General features: G+C 39.4%; 1 protein-coding gene across 3 annotated transcripts in view; it reads left to right on the top strand.

The window, feature by feature from the left end:
- The window catches only part of SNX29 (sorting nexin 29), a 459,625-nt gene that overhangs the window by 288,372 nt on the left and 146,733 nt on the right, over positions 1-24,520 (top strand). The gene's annotated exons all lie outside the window — the stretch shown is intronic.

Below are 24,520 nucleotides of genomic sequence, written 5' to 3' on the forward strand. Positions count from 1 at the left end.
TCACAAAGGGCTTTTTTCCTAGACAAATGCTGATTATTCTCTTGGTATTTTGCAAGTTAGCTTCATGGAGGAAACCCCGCCTTTTAAAAAATGTAGCCTCTAAAGCAGAGGTTCTCAGACTGTGGTCTGAGAACCACAGTGGTCCGCGAGCTCTATTCAAGTGGCCTGTGGATAGTTCCCTCTAAGATGCGCACCTGGGCGGCTGCACACAAGAAAATGAAGGGCCACCCACCTAATTAGTGGAGCCATGCAGGTGTGGTTCCACTAATTAGGTGCCTGGATCCTGGAGATGATGCACATGCAAGGTGAGGTGGTGACCTTGAGGGGAATAGGAAGTAGGTGGGAGGGGGGCAGTGGGGTGAGAAGAGGGAGTGGGGGGAATTTGGGATGTGCAGGGCTGCAATGTCCAGAGAAAGAAGCAACTTTCCCCAGCTCCAGGGCTGTGGCTGCTGGGAAGAGACCCCCCCTCCTTCCCAGCTCCAACTCGGGGGCTGTTGTGATGGGGGAAAAAGGGCACATCCATCGCATTAGAAAGGGAGGACTACTGATATTAAAATATGAGTTATGTGCTTTTATTTGTAGAACAAAAGAAGTTAATAATTAAGTTTTTTTTATATAGCGCTTTTATCCAAAGCGCTTTACAATAGTTAGCTAATGGTACAAACAACATTTAAAAAGATCCTTAAGTGGTCTGCCGAGACCTTAGCAATTTTCAAGTTGTCTGCGGAAAAAAAAGTTTGAGAACCGCTGCTCAGAGGAGCCTACTGTTCCCACTGATTTTTCACCTTTGATCTTATCAGCCAGAGAAGTAGTGGTGGAATCTCTAGCCCAAGCCATGACATAGGACTCCATTCGTGCGCACATATATGTGTATTGGGGAAAATAACATCAGTTCTTATCAAATGAACACTTACTTGTTCTTTAAAATCAGAGATAATCCCTTTTTTCAAAATCTCACTAAAACAGTAGAAAAGAATTTGGTAATTTTAAAAATACAACCTCAATGCAGCCATTTAGTTGGTGAGAAGGATTAAGTTACCACACGGAGGAGCAAATGTGTACATATACATTTAGGGAAGCATATTGCTCTCACTTGACTTTTGGCCCTTTGAGTTTGCATAGTTATAACAAATATGTAGCTGAATCTGACAGCATGGCAACCTGTTCAAAGAAAAATTGTTTATGCTCCATGTGTATTATTTCTGCTTTAAAGGTTAAACTCGGGAATTGGAGTTGCCGACTTCAAATATGCAGATTCTTCTTTAGTCATTGTAAGCCCTAGTGCTTTTCATAAGAAATAAAAATTATTTTTTCCTAATTGTACATGACTTCTCTTTTTTATTGCCATAACAGTTTGTAACTAATGTAGATAATTTGGAGGCTCCAGATATTAATAAGAACGGTACTTGTAAATTATGTTGATGGTTTTGCATTGAATTGCACAGGTGGATGGGATGACATTTCCATGTCCTTTGGGACAGTCCATGAAGCAGAAATAAGAAACTGAATCAGTTTTCAGCCTGAATGTCACTCTTTTGGCTGAGCTGCAGGAAGGCTGCAGGCAATTGTATTCAGTTCTGCTTTTTGTCTGCTGATTTTTTCTATGGTGCTACTGAGCAGACAGCCAAGCGATGCCTCTGTTCTTCCCCCTGCTGAGTACAGCCAGGTACGAGCACTCAGGAGACAGCAGTGGCAAAAATTAAGAGGCCCAGTATGAGCCCCAAGCTCCCTCTCTCTTGTCCCCACACACACACACGTCTCTCAGTCAGGTGCACCAGACTCTGGTCCTCCAGCACAACCTAGCAGCAACAAATACCCATCTCTAGCTATGTGAACAGCCTCCTAGCCCATCCCTGCCTCACCAGAAGTCTTAGTACCCATCTACCTCCAGCAGCCACCCGCTCAGATTCACCCACCCAGCTATACCCAAGACACCCCTGAACCCTACCCACCTGAGCCAGAGCTGCCAGGTTTTGTGCATCTTCATGTCCTTTCTCGATCACTTCTCAGAGCACAGAGGTACAGAGAATATTGAAGATTAAACTCTGTAGTGGAAAGACATAACAAAAAGCTGGAATATGGTAACTCACATATTTGCTTAAAGGGTGATTTGAAACTAGCAGATTGTTGAAAATGAAGAATCTCCCATACATGCAGTCTCTGTGTGTGTTGTGCGTATATATATAGAGAGAGCAGTGATTCTCAACCTATTTACCATATGCAGCCTACAATGTGTTATGTGGGCCGTATCCAATACTACCTGTATGGCACCGCGGATATCATATGGGCTGCAACTCTGTGCTGATTTGGCCGAAAGCAGCCCACGGGCTGCAGGTTGAGAAACACTGATAGGGGGTGGGGGAATATGATGTCAAACTCTTTAATGTTTAACAGGAGAAGCTGTTAATAAACCTTCAGTTATGATAAACCTTTAATATCCAGTTAATCCCATGTCATCAGTGAAGTTAACCTACCTCTTGGCATATACAAGACGATCTCACCAACTCAAGTAAGAGATTTGTTAGCAACAGCATCTTGCAGAGCAGTGCTGGTACTGAGAGATTCTTTCCGACTCTTGGGCTGATCGCTTTGATCACTGAGGCAACTTCCCCATCTGCTGAAAGTTTCTCTTCTCATTGTGAATTCCTTCTTTTCCTTTATGAACTGGGCATTTTTTGTTCCTTGTTGCCTTTCCTTTTGTTCTCTTCTTACCAAAATTGTATTAGTTTCAATCAGTTTTTTATCCACTCTTTTTTTCTCATAGTACATTGACGTTTGAGGCTTATGGATTTGAGTAGAATTAGGTATCTGTGCTTGTCTCTTCATCACTGGTACATCTCCACAAGGGACTAGACAAAATCTCATCAAAAGATATTCGTTCCCCTGTTAAAATAGAAGTGATGCTTAGAATACCTTAGAAATTTACTTTTAATTTTCTTTCTTTTTTTCTGGCAGTTTTCTAAAATATCATCTAAATTCCACACATTTGAATACTTGACAAGTTCTTTCAATTGAGTATAATAAGCACAGGTAGTTTATCAAAATCATGTTGCCTCTAAATTGTAGTGTGTTAAAAGTTGAAGTGTATATTCTTCCATTAAGCAATTTTTCAGAACTTTCTTCCATCTTTAAGTTTAGTGAATGAATTGCACATAGAAACACATGAATTAATAAAATAATTGCTGTTGATTTCAATAAATTTTGGAATATTATTAAAGTTCCAGAAGTCTGGGGAAAAAAGTTAAATTTGTGCTAATATTTAAAAAGGGGAATGGAATTATTAAGGTAACTATAGGACTGACATCAACCCTGGGCAAAACCCATGTAAAGGTTGAAACAAGCAATCAGTGAAGAATAAAGAACAATAACACAGTTAATGCCAGTAAACATGTTTTTATGAAAAATGGGTCTCAGTCAAACAAACTTGATATTTTTTGAGAGTAAAATTTTGGCTGATAAAGGTTCTATTGACCTAATATACTTAACTTCTGTAAGGCATTTTAATTAGTACTGCGCAACAGTCTGATTTTAAAAAATGAATGCAGCAAGCATTAAATGGATTAAAAACTGGCTAACAGATATATCTTAAAAAGATATGGGGTGGAATCATAACCCAATGGGTATATTCTGATGGGTTCTGTAGGGATCTGTTCTTGGCCAAATGATATTCAATATCTGTTTCAATGATCAGGGAGAATTTATAAAATCATAGCTGGTGAAGTTTGCAGGTACCACAAAATTGGTGGAGTGGTAAATAATGATAAAGGCAGGTCAGTTATACAGTAGGGTATAGGTTTCTTGTTACATAGATCATTTGAACAACATGCATTATAAAATAGCCAAATGACAGGTCATATATCTAGGAACAAATAATGTATATCAATTTACAGGCTGGGTAGCTGTATTCTGGAAAGCCATGACTTTGGAGAGGACAGAGGTGATCATAGTTAACCAACTGAACATGAGCTACCAGTGCAATGCTGCGGTTATAAAGGGCTAATGTGATCCTTGAATGTATAAATCAGAACAACAAGTAGAATTAGGCAGTTAATATTACCTCTGTATGCAATATTGGTGAAACCATTATAGGAATGCTATAGCCAGTTGAGTTTTGGTATGTACTCTTCAAAAAGGATGTTGAATCATTTAGAAAAGAGCTGCAAGAATGATTCTGAGTCTGGAAAACCTGCCAACATTCAAGAAACTCAGTCTGCTGACCTTTTCAAAGAGAAGGTTAAGAGATGTTCTATAAGCCCCTAAATGGCGAGAAGATTTCTGATAGTAGAGAGCTCTTTAATCTGGCAGACAAAGGCTTAACAAGATCCAGTGGTTGGAAACTGAAACTAGACAAATTTAGATTAGGTTTGTATTTTTAACAGAGAGGGTAATTAATCACTGTAACAATTTACCATGTGGTGCAGTAGATATTCAGTCACTTGAAGGCTTCAGATTTAAAATCAGCAGTTTGGATGGCTTTCTAAAAAGATGTATTCTAATTCATCTGAGAAATTGTAGGGTTGATGCTAGAATTACTGGATGACATTCTCTGGCCTCTGTTATGCAGAAGGTTAGCTTAGGTTACTATAATGGTCCCTTCTGGTTGTAAATATCTAGGGATCTTTAATTTCCCCAAGATTTATTTTGGGCAAGGACAAGAATATGTGGGCTTAGAGTTACTTATAAACAGGGACAGTGAGTTGTATGGGCCCGTGGTGCCCAGGCTCCAGTAAATTCAGGGCCTGGGGGCCCGACTCCACCAATGTTCAGGCCCATGTCTCTTCCCCGTTCCCATCCCCACGTGCTCCTCCCCCAAGCAGCTTACCTGCCCTGGGCAGCGGGTGGCTGCTCCCTGCCACTCCACGCTGCGCTCCCTCACCGGCCATTGCTGTGGCTGGCTACAAGGGAGCAACGCCGGAGGCAGGCTGAGGTGGCAGCTGGCCTGAGGAGGAAGGCAGTGCATGGCAGCCACCCCCCCACACACCGCGGCAGGCAACTCTGGGGAGGGGGGGCACTTATCCTGGCTGAACCTCCTGAGCAGCAGCCTGGGGGGGCTTCGCTGAGTGTCTGGTCAGGGAGTGCCCCCTCTCTCCCAGGAGCTCACTGCTGCCAGCAGGCAGAAGGCTGGGGAGAGTTCCTATGCTTCCCCCCCTCATGTCCTGCATCCCCTCCCACACCCCAACCCTCTGTCCCAGGCCAGAGCCCGCACCCAGCACCCAAACTCCCTCCTAAAGCCTGCACCCCTCCTGCACCCAACTCTCTATCAGAGCCTGCGCCCCAAACCCCCTCCTGCACCACACCCCCACCTCCTCCGCACCCCAACCCCCATCCCAGCCCAGAGCCCACACCCAGCTCCCAAACTTCCTCCCACACCCAGCAGCCCAAACTCCTTCCTGCACCCCAACCCCCTGTCCCAGCCCAGAGCCCACACCCAGCACTCAAACTCTCTCCCAGAGCTTGCACCCCAAACCCCCTCCTGTACCCCAACCCCCTGCCCCAGCCCAGAGCCTGTGTCCAGCACCCAAACTCCATCCCAGAGCCTGCGCCCCATTCTGCATCCTGCATTTAAACTCCCTCCCAGAGCCTTAGGCAGGTGTGTGTGGGGGGAGGGACTTGGACCCGTTTTGGGCACCACCAAAAATTATACAAACCTGCCGTCCCTGCTTATAAGGTTTACGATAGTTTTCAAAATTCTGTGTTAGACATGTGCGTAAAATCACAGTGTACAAATACTGTAGATTGTTAGCGGAAGGTTCTGGAGCCGCCATTTGAACTGGTCACCATTATAAGAGCTAGCCACATTTGGAGAAGACCATACCACAGGGAGTTTAGGGAGCCCTCATATTTTAAACACAAATGAACTTTAATGTTAGGTCCTTGTCTTCTGATTAGGGCTTTGTTTAATGTAATCCTGATCTGTCAGAACTCCATGGGCATCTTAAGTGGACTTTATTCTCTAGTTAGCCTGATTAGACTATCCCTGATGTCTGTTGTAAGTAACCTGTGCAGCTCACTGCAAAACTGTGTTGTAAATCCCATATCCAGGAGATCCTCTGTCTGATTTGTTGCTACAACAAAACCATTCCTTGATTAATATATTCATGGTTCATACAAATGTAAAAAGCCATGTAAATTTTTTTTTGTTTGTTTCATTCACATTATACCTTTACATTATGATAGTTACCTGTGGCCTCTTTTCATAGTCACGTAACAACAAGATAGTTGCAGTTCCTTGTTATACTTCTCAGCTAGAGTATATAATTAATTGTTGCAGACACACATTTTGAATCCAGATTTCACTTCGCTACAAACTCTAGAGCAAATTTAATATTTGTCATGCTTTTCATTGCTGTAATTACCGAACATGTGACACTTAAGCTAATGAATCTAGTATTCCATAAATCGCACTTAAAATATTTCAATATTTATCTGATTACTTGAGGGTGCTTCTTCTTTTACAAAGTAGTAACCATTTCTGAGCTACATAATATAAGGTTGAAGGCCAGTGAGCTTATCTGCCCAGGATACTATTGTTGTCTTGTAAACAGGGAACTCCCTCAAGAGATTATTATCAAGAAACATGTTTGTCATTTTAGCATAATTTACCGTCCTCACCCCTGTGCCTGTCAACAGCCTTGCTGATTAAGATGGACTTGTCTCCATTCTCACAATATTTTTCATTACATTGTTTGTTTAAAACACTCCCCATCATTCCTCTCCTCTTACCCCTCCCTTCCAAAGGTGTATTTTTAGATGTATTCAGACTCAAAGTGCTTTTAAAGCTGAATGGTGTGGTAAGGAGAAGGGAGCTGCAATCTTCCACCACTCGTACCAGCTCTGCTGTTGCTCAGGCTAAGAGAGTGGAGGAGGATTGTCAGGTAAACATAAGAATGGCTATGTTAGGTCAGACCAATGGTTCATCTAGCCCAGTATCCTGTCTTCTGACAGCAACTTGTGTCAGATGAATGAACAGAACAGAGGAATTTCAAATGATCTCCTGTCATCCAATCCCACCTTCTGGCAGTTGGAAGTTTAGGGACATCTGGAGCATAGGGTGCATCCCTGATCATCTTGGCTATAGCCATTGATGGAGCTATCCCTCCATGAATTTATTTTTTTTAACCCAGTTATACTTTTAGCCTTCACAACATCACATGACAATGAATTCCACAATTTGACTGTGTGCTTCCTTGTTTTTGTTTTAAACTGCTGTGTATTAATTTCATGGGGTGACACCTAACTTTTGCTTTGTGTAAGGAATAAATAACACTTCCTATTCACTTTCTCCATAACATTAATGATTTGATAGACCTTTATTGTATCCCCCTTAGTTGTTTCTTTTCTAAGAACATTTTAGTAGTATCATGGCACTAAGGGCAGTTAGATGGAGAGAGAATCATAGAGACTTGTAGTGATATCAGAGATACTAACCCAGAAGAGTTCAGGATGAATGGAGGAAAAAGGGTCCCAGAAGAGTTTAAGAGAAACGGAGAGAAAGACATGGCTCATGACTTTCTGAGATGGAGGATGAGTGTGACCTGAGGGTACATTAAGTAACAGAGTGAGCATCTCAGAGCTGTCCTAGTGAGTATCTGTAAGAGCAGCATGAGGATAGAACAGAGAAGTTTTAGAATAGCTAGAGGGGAAGTACAGAGGGCAGTCAGAGAGACAGCATCTTATAAAAACTTAAAAAAAATAATCAAGACAACAGTGCAAATCCATTGTCCCTTGCTAGCTTTTGTAATTTTCCTCTTTCCTGTGCTTAAGAACATAAGACAAGCCCTTCTAAAGGTGGTGTTTACCTACGTGTGTTCAATTTTTTTCATTTTACATTTTTTTCTGAAATAAAAACACAATTTAAACTTAATAATTAGGGTTGACTACAGGGATGTTAATCTGTATATAATAAATAATAGAAAAACCAAAATTGATTTTTCAAAGAACTAATGTGTTATCTAGGTTACCATCCAAGTGACACCTTAAGTTTCGTATAGTGATTACAGGAGTGTGTTGTTTTATATGGATCCAACCAAGGGAGAAAAGACGTGTGGGAGAAACCCAAATGCTCCCTTCCTCTTGTAATCATACCATAGAAGATTATAGGCCTGGTTCTGCAGCCTTTATGAAGTCCCAATGACTGCAGTGGAAGTTTTTCCTGAATGTCTTAGTGATTTGGCCATATGGCCTCAAGTACTCAGTGTTCAGAGTTTTTGGGCAAAATCCATGAAAAGTTTGGCATTTCTACTACCAGTTCACCTCTAATGATGATGGCATTCTTGTGGCTTATGCACTCCCTGGCTGTATTTGATGCCATGTGCTGGTTATTTTTATGATTTCTATTATTCATTAAAAATTGATTATAAATTAAAATATATAATTTAAATTGAATATGCATTAAAATGCATTATGATGTGTGTGTGGTGTCTGCGCAAGTAAAATATAGCACTGTTAAGATAAAAGTTTCTTCCTTGTAATTACTAATATGTCTCTGCTAAATGTACATTAGAAAGAAACACACAAAGCTGCTCATATCCCAGCTGAAATGTTCCATTGTTCTGTTTGTTTTTCATTACTCTGAAACGATTACATGTACTGCAGGAATTCTTAAATTGGGTGACTTTCAAAGAGGAAACTTAGCAACCATAAATGCAGTCTTGCAGCTGTGTCAAAATATAATTTGCATTTGTGTTTATTTGTGACACTTTGGGACTAACTTTAGAGAATTCACCTTGGATTTATATTCCTAACAGAATCTCATTGTCCTCTAGGCAAGTCTGAAAATGCATCTGCTTTCTTCTTCTTATGTACGTCTGCTATATACACCTTTGTTTCTTGTATTTATTCTTGGTATTCAAATCACTTTGATAAAAGCTTCCCAAATAGATTGTGAAATATATGTAGTTCATCTTCTGAAAAGCATACTGTAAAGCAGTGTTTCCCAAACCTGAGACACCGCTTGTGTGGGGAAAGCCCCTGGTAGGCAGGATCTGTTTGTTTACCTGCCGCGTCCGCAGGTTTGGCCCATCGCAGCTCCCAGTGGCCGTGGTTTACTGTTCCAGGCCAATGGGAGCTGCTGGAAGCGGCGCTGGGCTGAGGGATGTACTGGCCACCGCTTCCAGCAGCTTCCATTGGACTGGAGCAGTGAACCGGGGCCAGTGGGAGCCGCAATCGGCCAAACCTGCGGATGCGGCAGGTAAACTGGCCTGGCCTGCCAGGGGCTTTCCCTACACAAGCGGTGTCCCAAGTTTGGGAAACACTGCTGTAAAGGAAGGAGAACAGAGTGGTATACTCTAATTTAAGGAAGATAATCTGGATTTGCAGCTTCCATCCAAAATCTTGTAAATTAAAGTACCCTCTGACTATACCACAGCACTTGTCAGCTGCTGTTTATTTCAGAACTTCTACAAGTTCTGAAAAGCTCCTTGGTGCCAATAGACTGAGAAACAGAGAGTAATTTTCTCTGCATCAACACTTTAAACTATTCCTTTTATAACAAGGTTTTATTATGCTGTCTTGTACAAATAGCTAACATTAAACCTTCATTGACTTCTCATATGGTATAAGAAAGGGCTTATTGGCTCCAGTTGAACCTACATTACCTATACCAGAAATATCCAGTATTTTTAAATATACAAAAGTAGTGTAAACACATACTGAAAGAAGACATGATCTATAATGAGCATTCAGGAATAACAATTAAAGCAAAGAAAAAGTTTTCTTATTCTTAAACAGTTTGGCAGTGGATCCCTTTTTAGATTAAATGTCTGAGAGAGACAACAGAAAGCATACTCATGGCTGTGTATACATTATAGACTACTACAGTCCTGATGTGTGTTATTGTTGGTTTGCTGCTTCTCAAAATATTTCTTCGCTTACTTGTTTGAGATTATTGAACCAAAGCATCAGAGAATTTAAGATCATCAGCTTGGAGTCCATAAAACGGATATCTGCTTTCTATTTTTGAGGAAGTGGTGGTATTTGATGACACGGGAGATCTTAATGGTGGTGAATTCACCTTCCTGAGTAAAATGCCAAGTTTGCAGATTAATTCGTTTTTTTCATTTTCGTATTAATGTAACTTCACTACTTGAAAACAATGCTCTATTTTATATTGGCCTTTTGTATTGCTCAATCAACCTTATTTTACGTGCAAATTGCTGTGCAACCCATAAAGTTCAGAAGGTTGGTATTGGTTTGATTTTGTTTATTTTTCTCTCTGTGTGTTTAGGCTTTTAAAACAGATTTGGTCTCCTACCAGCTCACCAGGAGTTGGCTGGAGTTGCTATTCTGTCAAAGAGTGGTATTCTACAGTTTGAACTCAATGTGAGGAAAAATGGACATCTATGCTGTTGTTGGGACTGACATCAGAAAACAGTAACATTCCTGAGCCATTTTAGTTGTGGTAACATGTAAAAATAAACCATGAAGAAATGCCTTCTTGCAGCCACAGTTTCAATATTTAATATTCTAACTGCAGATACTATTAATCTTTCACAAGATAGATTAGCAGGGATTAATTTCAGCATTACTTTGCTAGCCTGAGTCTTTCTTTAGTGCAATTCTCCCCAAGCTAGTGAGGATTGCTTGCTCTAGCTTTGCCAATTGCAGCTGGTGCAGTCAGCTACTTTCTTAGCATAAACCAGCTTTCTAGAGCTCAATAACTGGCCCCCAAAGCAGCAGTGTTAGAAATTAAATATATTGCTGGACAAAAACACTTAATAAATCTGAATAAAAGAAAAGAAACTAAATCCTTAGAACCAAAGTTTATGAATAATGGATTTTTTTAGTCACTTACCAAGGTAGAGCAGCAAGAGCACAAGGAATAATTAGGACCAAATCCTGTTCTCAGGTACATCCTTGGGCGTCTCATTGAAGTGAATGAAGGCATGCTTCTCTCCTTTTCTAAATGAGTTGACCTTTATCACCCTTCCTGTCTGATTATTATTTAGTTAATGTATGCTCACTTCATCTTCAGCAGAAGGCTGCAAAACCATTGTAGGCTCTGTACTACACAAAGAGCATGATTACATGTTTAGCTTTATTATAATAATTGCAAAATATTGGGTTAAAATAATAATTGGAATTTATAATCTGGAGGATTGTCCCAAGTAGATGTTAACTTTAAGACTGGATCAGTTTTTGTGTAGTGTGTGTATCACTGCAAACAGAGAATTAATTGTGTTGTTACAGCATTTATGTAATGGCATATTGCAGAGTGATCATCATGAAAAGGGCAAAAGTCTTGACCATACACCTCTACCTCGATATAATGTGACCTGATATAACATGAATTCGGATATAAAGGGGTAAAGCAGTGCGTTGGAGGGGGGCAGGGCTGCGCACTCCAGTGGATCAAAGCAAGTTCGATATAATGCGGTTTCACCTATAACGCAGTAAGATTTTTTGGCTCCCGAGGACAATGTTATATCAAGGTAGAGGTGTATAGTAAAAATGTCACTGTGTCTCAGACATAGTTTTATACCTCAGACTTTTTACATTATGTAATTTATATTTCCCTAGTTTACTGTGAGTAACTAGGAACAGTGCTTTAGTTGAGATAAGCGAGTTATGTATGAACTCAATTTATCATTTTAAACTTAACCCCCCCTCCACCACCCGAAAATAAATAAATAAGTAAATAAATAAACAAACATTGGGGAAGGGAGAGCCTCCTCTTCTTTGGAAGACTTAAAATCATGTACTGCTCACTGGTTATCTTTGTGTCATGGCAGTATTGTTATTGAGCTTCTGCTGTCTCTTAGCCTAGCTGTGGGTGAAAGAAAGGCTTACAGCTCTTAAAGTTCTTAGCAAGATAGGCTCTGGTCTTTACCATCATATCTACTTAATATAAAAATGCCCAAAGTCATATTTTTAAAAAACCATGAAAATCACAGAATCCATGTATGTGCCTAGGCACCCCGGTGTTCACTCCTACAATGCTGTGATGATATCTGAACAAAATATGCCTTGTAAGGTTTAATTTGAAAACTGTCAAATTAATATGAAGAATGTCAATAATATCCTTGTGAAATGTATGTGACGAAGTGTGTGGAATTATGGATACTCACTTATATACTTACATTATGCTTTAAAGTCTGTGACTAAGGCTATGTCTACTCTGTACTTTCGTTGTTAAAACTTTTGTTGCTCAGGGGTGTGAAAAAAACCCTGAACAACAAAAGTTTTAATGACGAAAAGCTCCAATATGGACAGTGCTTTGTCAGTGGGAGACGCTTTCCCGGCGATGAAGCTACTGTCCCTCATTCAGTGTGGTTTTATTTAATTGCTGGGAGAGCTCTCTCCCAGCAACAAAGAGCAGCTACACTGTGCATCTTCCAACGGCACAGCTGCAGCGGCTCAGGTATGCCATTGTAAGGTGCACAGTGTAGACATAGCCTAAAAGGTGTTTACAGCTAGCATGTTGGGGGAGTGGATAAACAGGTTTTCTCAAGACAAAGGAAAGAGGCCAACACCTCAAACCAGATGTGGCCAAATTCACTGGGCTATTCATTTATATCGAAGGATGCAGAAAGAGAACATTGATATTGTAAAATTGCAGCAGGAATCATCACATTGGGACACATCAAGGGGCATCTTAATTGAGATGTAGTGGCCCCTGCTCCATAAGCAACAGCAGACTGAACCCCAGGGAATCAATTTGACCCTTGAAACAAAGCCAGATTGAGATATAAGGGAAACAGAAAGACTTGGATTATCCTTCATCTGATGAGAGAAGGAAAACCCACACTTGGACTTGGTGGGGATCCTGGCTAAGAGTTAGCCAGCTATTGCTGGGAAAGAAAATTTACTGAGGAAACTACCTTGAACAAAGACTGTAGCTTGTTAATGTAGATCTTAGCCATTGCAAAGTTTTTTATTTTTGTTTCTTTGTAACCATTTCTAGGTTTAATTCCTTCTACATGGTATCACTTAACCTATGTCCTGTTGTTAATAAAATTGTTTTATTTTTTATTATGAAACAACTCAGTGCTCTGTTTGAAGGAAAGTGTGTGTTTACCCCAGTTAAGTTAATAAACTATATTGTACTGACTCTTTGAAAGAGCAGTGAACTTAGTATCTTGTATAAATGTTTAGTGATAGGGGCTGCACATTGCAGAGAAACCTTTCTGAGGTGCTGGGGGGCTGAAGTTCACTGATTGTTACCAGCTAAGCAAGGTTTGGGCTGGGAGAGACTTGGAGTTTGTTGGTAAGGAAAACAGGCCGTCTAATCTCCAGCAAAGCTCACTTTTGCTGAGGCAGAAAGGTGACTCACAGCTGTGGGTGTCCCCAGCAGCATGTTACATCATAACACCCGGGAGGAAAAACATAGCAAGACATGCATGATATGTTTACAGCCGAAGAGAATGCTGGAAAAAAAATTAAACAGTATAAATCCCCCACACCTGTTAACTAATAGCAAAATTATTCCAATGTGTTACTCTCTTGAACAATGGCTAAAAAAGGCCTCAGGCAGACACTGTCTCCGGTCCAGGTGAAGGCCCTAGGCTGGATGGAGGCCTGTGTCTTTGGCTCCTATCCCAGTCACAAAGCTGGCCTCTAGTGCTGCTATGGGATATTTTGGGAGGATGGAAAGAAATGTTATGTTTGTAAGGAGGACAGATAGGGGCCAGTCAGCTGACTGGAAGAGTACAGATTCCCAGCAATGCAGCATTTAGTTCAATTTTACTTTTCTCACCTTCATTGGACCTGCTAAAAAAACATCTCTGCTGAGAGAGGGTACATTTTCAATTCATACATTTTAAAAATTAAAAACCTTTTTCAGGAAAAAAAAATACCAGTGTGTATTTTTTCTTTGTCTATTTCAATTTACATAGCTCAGTGAACTGAAAAGTTTCTTCTAAATAATTCATAACTGGCGGTTGGTGGTATTGATATCTTATCAGCATGAACTTACAATAATTGTCATCTGATATAGCAGTGAGAATACTTAGTTAATACTTATATTTGTACAGACCACTATCAAACAAATGATTTCATGCTCTATACTATTTAAAGAAAGAAAATAGATTTGGAACTTGGATGACCCTTTAAAAATACAGACTCCATTTATAGTTATTCTTGAGAAATTGTTTACTAATGAAGAAACACTAGAAACACAAAACATAAAAAAGGCATTTCAGACATCAAAATGAATTTTTTTTTTTTAGGGCCATGGGATACTAATCCATAGAACAGTGACATTTACAGTGAAGGAATTAAAGGTCCAGTACTTAGGGACAGTAAGGTGTAATATGTTAAAATAATTCCATGTGTTGAACTCTGACAGAAGTCAACGGGGGTTCAGACGGAATGCCGAATGAAGTGTCTTTATGCATTTGCATTTCTGTAACCAAAATTCACATCTTGTATACAGTAAAAGTATTTGTACTTTATCCTTACTACATAAATAATAAGTATAAAGCTATGTAATTAGACTTTTTTCCAGTGTCATCAAAATGAAGTTTACTATATAAATCTTCTCCCAGATAAAGACAACTGTTCAAATTAATAATTTTCTTGGAAAACCAAGGTTGAACAAGAGTTTTGCCATAGACTTCAGTGTGCACAGGATTTCAGCGCAAGTGTGTTTTCTTTTTTCCTTTACACTGGCACTTGTAGAAACTTTAAGATGTACATGTTCTGTTAAGTTGGATAGGTTTGAGAATAAATCTTCTCATCCATTCAGAGCAACTATTCCTCTCTCTGAACCCAACAATTTGTTATCGCAGAAGCCTTTTGTGACTTCTTTAGAACTTTACCAAAAGTTGTATGTCTGGCAGAAATTAAAGCATCTCCATGAACGTATCGTTATTTTCCACCCTTATTCCTGAAACAAGAGGTCTTTATGTACTAAGTACTAAAGTCTGAAGATGAAAATGTGTGCTAAAAGTACTCTTAAGAATTATTTAAAGCTAAACTAAAGGGAAGAGAAAACAAATTTAATTTACCAACAGAAATAGTTTAATAGTCTGATTTCTTAAAATGATTATTCTAATGTACAGGATAAATTTTTTGTTTCCAGTTAAAGAAGTATGGGCTGGATGAATGGACTATAAGGTGGATAGAAAGCTGGCTAGATCATCGGGCTCAATGGGTAGTGATCAATGGTTTCATGTCTAGTTGGCAGCCAGATTCATGCGGAGTGCCCCAAGTTTCGGTCCTGGGGCCAGTTGTGTTCAGTATTTTCATTGATGATCTGGTGGATGGCGTGGACTGCACCCTCAGCAAGTTTGCAGATGACACTAAACTTGGAGGAGTGGTAGATACGCTGGAGGGTAGGGATAGGATACAGAGAGACCTAGACAAATTAGAGGATTGGGCCAAAAGAAATCTGATGAGGTTCAACAAGGAGAGGCAGAGTCTTGCACTTAGGACGGAAGAATCCATGCTGCTACGACTAGGGGACTGTAATGGCTAGGCAGCAGTTCTGCAGAAAAGGACCTGGGGGTTACAGTGGGATGAGAAGCTGGATAGGAGTCACAGTGTGCCCTTGTTGCCAAGAAGGCCAACGGCATTTTGGCTGTATGAGTAGGGCCATTGCCAGCAGATTGAGGGATGTGATTTGTGATACAGCATGGCCAGAGGGCAGCAATGAGAGTGTTAGCAGGGGCCTTATTCCCTGCCAAGGAAAGAAGGTTTGCTTAGATTAACTAAAACACCTGACTCCAATTAGAGCACCTGACTTCAGTCATGTGATAAAAACCCTGCTTCAGTCAGACGTGTGGGAGCTGAAGGAGGAAGGTTTGATTGGAGCAGAGTGCAGGTTGCAGAGTTGGAGAAGAGAAGAGTTTGATAAGAGAGAAATAGAAAGTTTGGAGAGTGCTGCAGTGGATTGTGAAGTCCAGAAAAACCCTAGAGTAAGGGGCACCAGGCTTGTGTAGAGGGAGGCAAGAAGCCCTTCACAAGCTGAAGGGTAGGAGAGGGAAGTAACCCAGGGGAAGGAACGCCTAAGTCAAGTGGTTCACCACAACCTCAGGGCCCCTGGGTTGGGACCTGGAGTAGAGGGCGGGCCCAGGTCCCTCCTCTCCACTCCCCTCCTCCAAGGACACTAGTGGAGTAATTTGAACCGGTTCAGAGGCAAGCAATAGCACCCTGAACCTACCCCGAGAAGAGAAAGCGCGAGACCCAGCAGAACAGTACGGCAATTTGTCACAGATTCTTCCCTCTGTGGACATTGGTGAGGCCTCATCTGGAGTACTGTGTCCAGCTTTGGGCCCCACACTACAAAAGGATGTGGAAAAATTGGAAAGAGTCCAGCGGAGGCAACAAACATGAGTGGGGGCTGGAGCACATGACTTATGAGGAGAGGCTGAGAGACTGGATTGTTTAGTTTGCAGAAGAGAAGAATGAGGGGGGATTTGATAGCTGCTTTCAACTACATGAAAGGGGGTCTCAAAGAGGATGGACCTAAGACTGTTCTCAGTGGTAGCAGATGACAGAACAGGAAGTATGGTCTCAAGTTGCAGTGGGGAGGTTTTAGGTGCAGATATTAGGAAAAACTTTCCCACTAGGAGGGTGGTGAAGCACTGGAATGGGTCACCTCAGGAGGTGATGGAATCTCCTTTTTTAGAGGTTTTTAAGGTCAGGCTTGACAAAGCCCTGGCTGGGATGATTTAGTTGGGATTGGTCCTGCTTTGAGCAGGGGGTTGGACTAGATGACCTCCTGAGGTCCCTTCCAATCCTGAAATTCTATGATTCTATGAAATCAAGTATGCCTAAAACCTGTTGTTAAGTTTGCTACTAATCTTCACTTGCTCAAGTGTGGATTTGAAATGGAGTACCGCAGAGCACAAGATCAGAAAAAGTTGATCTGGCACTGAGGAGGCGTGACCAGGGTCCCCATGGGGGCCAGCTGAGGTCATTCAATTAGGGTGAACTTCAGAGAATGGGACAGACAAACCCCAAAGCTAGTGGATAATTCAATACCTAAATTTACCAAGCCAGCATAAAACAACTTATTTATTATCTCACTGGTTGCCCAAAACCCAACAACACAGTTCCCTTAAAGCAACCCAGCCTCAGGCCTCCATCCTGGTACCCAAGTCAAATATGATGAAGATTTCTGAAAATCATATTTCATCATATAAAAGAAAAGGTTCTACCAATCCCAAAGGATCGGACACATTACCTCCCGAGTTATTGAATATTCTAGATCTTACCAAATACACACATACAGCCAATTCTTATTAACTAAACCAAAATTTATTAAAAAACAAAAGAGAGAAGGTGTGGTTAAAGATCGATATACATACAGACATAAGTTCAGTTCTTGAGGTTCAGATACATAGCAGAGATGGTGAGCTATATAGTTGCAAAGAGTTCCTTTAGAAATTAGTTAATAGGTTATAGTCCAATGTCCAATATCATATTCAGGACGGACCATTCCCAATCTTGTGGTTTAAGCTTCCCCTGCTTTGAATCATCAAGCAGATCTGAGATGACGGAATCAGGACCCAAGGGTCTTTTATACAGTTTTCTAACATCCACTTGACCATACAGTTCTGGGTAAATAACAGGCTTTTGATGTAACCTTTTGTTTTTTAAACACCACTAGTAATTAGTTACACAACTTAACATAGGGCAACTAATTCATTAGGCAGTCTATTACAAACTTCAAAGAGACAAATAGACAATGATATTACTTCACTCAAGATTCATTTAAATGTTAATACTCCCTTTTGATGTCTGAATTAGTAGCTATAGTGACAGACAGGAACTGTCTCCTTACAGGGGTAGCATCTAAGATACACACAATTACTATTACCTCTGACTTCTAACAACATAGGTTTGCATTTCAAAGTTCTAGCCTATTTAGCATGCAATGGCCCTAATTAACATTTGTAACATGTCTTTAAAGGTAAGTTTTGGGTTAGTTAGCCTGCAAACTGTTTAACCCGTTCTGACTATGAGTTATGTTTTGTATAAGATTCGTTGCAATTATATAATAGTAGTTGCAATAATGATTTGCATGGTTATATTTTAATTAGACAATGTCACACCAGGTTATGGTAGGGAAACTAGAAGTTTTTTGGCTTGCATAATAGGCAGGCTGTTCACAAATAAATTACTATTTATGGAAAAGAAACAAGAAATCATCACATGCTCCTACCCACTGGAAGGAAAAAAAATCGGGAAACTTACCTGAAGCTCATGAAAGAAACCCCCCAAAAATATCATAGTCACCCAGCACAAAAACAAAAAAGTGCAACCAGCTTTACAACTTACAGAGAACATCACCTCCAGAAGAAACCATTACACCAGGTTCCATAACACTCCAATATCATCAATTTACCAAGATTACCTCTAACCAGTGCTGAATTATCTGTACTCTCCCAGGAACTGTACTTCTTCCCCACCACAGAACCTGATACCATACTTTGTGGAGAATTAGATTCTGCCTCAAAGAATTCGTTCACAACAAAGATGACCCCACCCACAACTATCATGTCTCCACTGACAATCATAAGAAAAAAAGAATAATCTAATGAGACATGCTACAGTAGATGAAACCAACACTCTTGATCATTAAATTAATAGCTTCAGGGAAAAAAATCGACGGTGGATTCCTTAATAGGCATCACATCTACCACGGTCTCCACCCCCAAGAGGAGAACTATATAGTCCATGAAATCCAACCACCAAATGGTGATCAAATCAGCAGACAAAGAGGACCTCTCCTAGTCCTCAGCTGTGATGACTATGTCAATGAGGCCAACCAACAACTCTCTGACAGCACCTACTACCAAGAACTCAAAGATCTCACACCACAATTCTCCTAGGAATTTAGGGATATAATCAAATCCTTCCCTAAGCAACTCCAAGAGAAACTATACAACCTTATTCCCCACATACCATTTCAGGGACCTTCTACATGCTTTCTAAAATACACAAACAAGGGAACTCAGGGAGACCCATCATACTTATCCATGGCATTATTACTGAAAGAATATCAAGACTCAGGCAGACCCATCATACTTGTCCATGGCGCTCTTACTGAAAGGATATCAGGACTCATAGAAACCATCCTTAAATCACTCACCACACAAAGAGCCAGATTCCTCCAGAACACAACCAACTGCTTCAGAAACTCTGCAATATTAACAACCTCCCTCAGAACACCATCGTTGCCACCATGGGTGCCACCTCCCTATTCACTGATATCCACCACAGTGATGAAATTGCTGCTTGCCTCAAATATATATAAGATAATGGACAATTCTCAGATATATCCAGCTCAATCATGTCACCAGACTCACCCATTTCATCCGCACCCATAACAGCTTTCCATTCAACAATAAACACTTTGTTCAAACTATGGGAACAGCCATGGGAACCCATATAACTTCCTAATATAACATCCTCTTCATGGGCCAGTTCGAGGAATAATTTCTGGACAAATGGACTACAAAACCAATCATATACCTGAGCTACATCGATGATATTTTCATCATCTGGACAGATAATCTAACCTCCCCTCATAGATTTCCACCAACACTTCAGCCACTTCTACCCATCTATCAAACTCTCTTTAGGACTCCATCAAACACTGCCACACCAGCATAAATTTCCTGGACACCACAATCAGCTTCAACAGACAACTTGGAGCAAATCAGCTTTGTACTTCCTGCTGCGAGCAACACAAGAATTTGCAATATCAGGACCAAAGCAACAAGCTTATACTCTAAAAGAAAGCACACGGGAACACAATATCTGTATAAATCCACGCATTATATTAGAATGTGATTATGGAATCTTCCAGAGTTTAACAGCGCTTAATATAGTGTGCTGCTTGACTAGAGATTTCTGGGGACAGAATCATTCTGCCCTGAGGAGCAGAATTAAGGGCCATGAACTGACTTTATTATGACAATATTATCACAATAATTTCAATATGGCTCTAAAAACACTGCAGATATATCACCAACTGGCTGCAAAACAGGATTACAATAGTTATTTTAATCATTTCTCTTCAAATCTTCAGGGCTTCAGTGCTCTTTGAGATTAGAAGATTGTAGATTAATTTTTAGTGTGTATTAATTAGAATCTGTCTTTCAAATGTGGTATATCATGGCCATAAAGGGAGGCTGCCAATCAGCTTTTGCATGAGACAGTGTTGGTGGAAAATACTTCTATACTACAGACAAAAGCGCTAACTTTTTCTTTGAGAGATGGATGATAGAATGTTAAAGCAAAAATCCTTGCTCTCCAATTAAATAACCATTCTTGGAGAGAGTCTGATTTAATGTGTAAGGGAATCTTTAATTTAAAATTACTTAATGACGTTAGTTGAGGAAAACGATTATAAGAGGAAAAAGAAACATCTGTCAGAAAACCAGTGTGAGCTGGGATACAGAGGGTCTGGGAATTGATTTTTAAATTGACCAATGAATAAGCCTTAGAGTTTTTAAGCATTCTAAAACACGATTTTAAAATAGCATCTGCAGTTTTACAAGTTATCTTTATCTTTTTATTTATTTATTTGTTAGATCAGAAGAGGACGATATTACATGTAATTGTTAAATTGTGGCATTATAGTTTGTTTTTGGCACAAGAACAGACATGAATTTGAACAATGTCAATGAGAGAATGCTGAGTAATTAACTAGAGGATGGCATACTTTGTTGTTTGTATAGGCCAAGTGCATGGTGCACACAAGGAACTTATTGCATTCCTAAATTTCCCCATCATAAGCTCCTTGTGTGCCATCTTCCCATCTCTCTCTATTTCAAGGACTCCCAGCACACATACCCTCCATCTCTCTATTCTGTATGCCCTTCTTCCCCTATACCAGGGTCTCCTATTCCAGGAGCTCTATGTACCCCCTCTCCCTATACTTCACCCAAATTTTTATTTCTTTTCTTTCCATGTGGCTGATAAGTATTTGAGGGTGTCAACTTTCTAATCAAGAGATAAGGTGGGTGGGATAATATCTTTTATTGGGCCAACTTCTGTTGCTGAAAGACACAAGCTTTCAAGCTACACAGAGCTCTTCTTCAGGGACAATGGTCAGAGCTGAGATGGGGAGTAATGTTATGCTGGAAGATGCTAATGCCCTTATGCATTTATTTTGATCTATAGACTATTACAGAGCTGGTGGAAGCAGATGGGTCTGCTAGCCAGATGGCAGGGACTCCATGTGTCCATCATTTTGCCCTGATCGTTTTCTGACTTTGACCATAAGCAACGTGGTTCTGCCCATTGATGCTTAGAACATTCCTTGAAATTTTGGAATTGATCAGATGCAGCTTTCAAAAGTTATGTTACAGCCAAACAAAGAGAAATAGCATCACGTCAAGTGTAGGACCTTGCTTTCTTTGGACAATCATTTTCTTCTCACGTTTAATAAAACTAAATGTTTAGAGACTAGCAGGGCCAAATTTTATATATGACCTTGCTCTACACCCTAGAACAATAGATTATAGTGAAAAAATGCTTTATAAAAAAATCAATGTTAATGTTAGAATTGGTATCTGGTATTAATGTTAATGTTAGAATTGATATCTGGATTTTTCTTGTTTATTCTCTCTGTTATCTATGAATGATATCATTCCTGTAGCATAGTGCTTCCTCTCACCAGTACCACAGGGAGTTGCCATTCTCCTGTTGGTCTAATCAAACTTCTGCTAAGATGGGAAGGGTCACTAGACTGGGAATTAGGAGATCTGGTTTCAAATTTGCCACAGGCTTCCTGGGCAAATCACTTATTCTTTCTTTTTGTCTCAGTTTCCCCACCTGTTAAATGTAGATAAAATTCTTCTACTTCAAAGAGGTGCTTGTCTGGTGCGTAGATGCCACACTAATGCAATCATAATAAATATAAACAAACAATCAGGGAAGTGGGTTGGGAGAGACATGAGTAGACACTAGAAAAGGAATAGGATTCTTGGCAAGATATTGATATTAATGGCTTATATTTGCCGTATGAAAGTTATTGAGAACTGATCATTTGTTTATTTTTTTAAAATTTGGTTCAAATAACTTGTGCTAGTTTCTGTTATATAGAATATTAATTTTTGATCGATTATTTCATGATATTGAAGACCTTTCCTACTCCGCTGGCACAATTTGAGGTCACCAGTTCCTCAGAGTGGCTGTCAGTGTTATCATAGCATCTGTTTTAGTGTTATTGCTTATTTAGGCTGAATTCGAAATTAAAGGCAGGCGATGAAATCTTGCCCACACTGAAGTCAATGGCAAAACTCCCATTGACTTCAATAGGGTCAGGATTTCAACCCAACGTGTACCAGGCTGCTTGATTTGGTGGTGTATAGTAGTAAATCAACTATAGAGACATTTTGTTCTCCACCCTTCTATACTCACGTTTTGTAATTCATTTGCCTAACAATAGCCATCTGCATGCCTTATGGGCACTAAACTAAAACAAGCTTAACCAATCTTTTTAACATTTAGGGCTTATTTTCTTTGATTTCCCAAGTGAGTTGAGATTAATGGTCTTGAAATATCTTGGCTTCTGAATAGTATTCCCTGTTGAGATAATAAAGTTGTAAATGCTTGTACTAAAGCAGGAACTTTAATATGCCTTTCAGACTGTATTATATGATCGTCAGTAAATTCAATATGACACAGGGCTCTTAGGGTCAGTTCTTCATACCTTACAATCTCAAAGAAATCAATATCTGTGTTCTTCAAAGAACAAGTAAAATCTTTAACGACGTACACAACACATGAATCTGTTTTTGCAGTCTTTAAAATGTTCAGTTACAGTGTATTAGACTCCTTAATTACTTAACTACAGGTTACACCTTACTAGGTAACATAGAATTGCATGATTCACCAAATTACAATTTTCTCTGTAGTTGAGTAGTAAAAATAGGATTTCTATATTAAATAACTATATTAAAATAATTTAGGTATACTTTGTTTTATAAGGAGCCTGAAAAATTCTGAATAATAAGTTATATATGCCAAAGTAATATATTGTAAACATAGTGATTAAAGAAAGGTGGGGAAAGAGCTGAGCGGATAAAAAGTGTTTAAAAATGCAGTTCTTATCACAATGCATCAAATGTTTGCATATATGGAAGTGTTTCCTGTCACTGACATTGATATCCTTCATTTAAATCTAATTTCTTTTACCTTAAGATTTCTAATATATTGTGCCTTAATTATATAGTATGTCTTAAAATCATCTAGTTTTCACTAATTCAGTAAGGTACTTTAAACACATGCTTAGTGCCATTGATGTCAGTGGAACTACCTCACATACTCAGGGACATGTAATCTTGTTAAGTATCTTGTTGGATTTAGGTCTAAATCCCTTGCTTTACTATCACTTAATATGAAATCCAGTACCCTGGCATTATTGTCAGCCACCAGCATCCTACTTAACATGGCTGTTTGTGATCACCTAGCTTCTCTACTTCCAAATTCTCTTCATTTACAGGTATGCTGAATTCTTTCCACTGATACTCTTTTAAAATATTAATGAATCAGTCACGTTATCTTAATTCCCTATTAAATCTAGTTAGCAGAGCTATTTCACTACCTATTATTTTAAAATTTGTATTGCTCTTTAAATACTTGGCCACGTGGTCTACCTATTTTTAGAGTCTCATCACTGTATTACCTGAGTTCCTATTGACAAATACAATTGCCTGTAGTTTTGTGTGTTCATATATAATCTAAGTAGACCAAACTCAACAGCTTTGGCATTCTCAACTTTGAGATTATCATATTTGCTTTTTCCAGCAGAATCTACCATCATAATTATGAAGGGCAAGTTAAGTGTTGTGCAGTGGTAACCATTACAAGCTTGCATTTAACAAGTTATCACACAATACTATGATTATTGCCTGTACTATGTATAGGGAAATACCATAGTAACTCAAATACTATTTGTGTGGTAGCTGTTAGAAATATTGCATTTTAATGGTGATCATTCTATTGTTTAAATTCTTGGACTTTTGTCCATTATCTGTTTATAGTTATGACAGGTTTGGGGTTGGGAACCGTGTTTCCTTTAGGAGTCTATGGCACCATGTATGAAATACTATGCTAAATAGTTTTGTAAATTCTGTATTCATCTCTTTACTTTTTCACTGTTACTGTAAATGTGATTATTTTCTGTAATACTTTAAAAATTGTCACAAAATCTTTAAATGTTGGTATCAAAACTTAGGCACCTAAATAAAATAATTAGATCCTTAGCACTGTTGAAAATCAGGCCAATTATATAGGTATCTGAATGTGGATTAGGATATTTAATTTTAGTCTTCTGAGTTTGAATATTTGTGCTTTGGCTTTTTTCTTGCTTGTTCCTGTTTCCTCTGTTTTCTTTTTGATCATTGTGTCTCTGATGACCATTAGCACTACTTTTTTCTGATGATCATCATCTCAGTAATCTGGAAACTCTTTTAAAAATGCTTTTGAAGAAATATGGCAGTTTTGCCTCATCAGTTCTAATCTGCTCTAGCACATTATGTAAACTGCAGAAGTCATTAATACTAGAAAGTTTGGGGTGGGAAGAATAGGGCAGAAGTGCTGCAGAGGGAAGCAATGGAAA

Source organism: Chelonoidis abingdonii, chromosome 9 (assembly GCF_003597395.2).
Source record: "Chelonoidis abingdonii isolate Lonesome George chromosome 9, CheloAbing_2.0, whole genome shotgun sequence".
NCBI lineage: Eukaryota > Metazoa > Chordata > Testudines > Testudinidae > Chelonoidis > Chelonoidis abingdonii.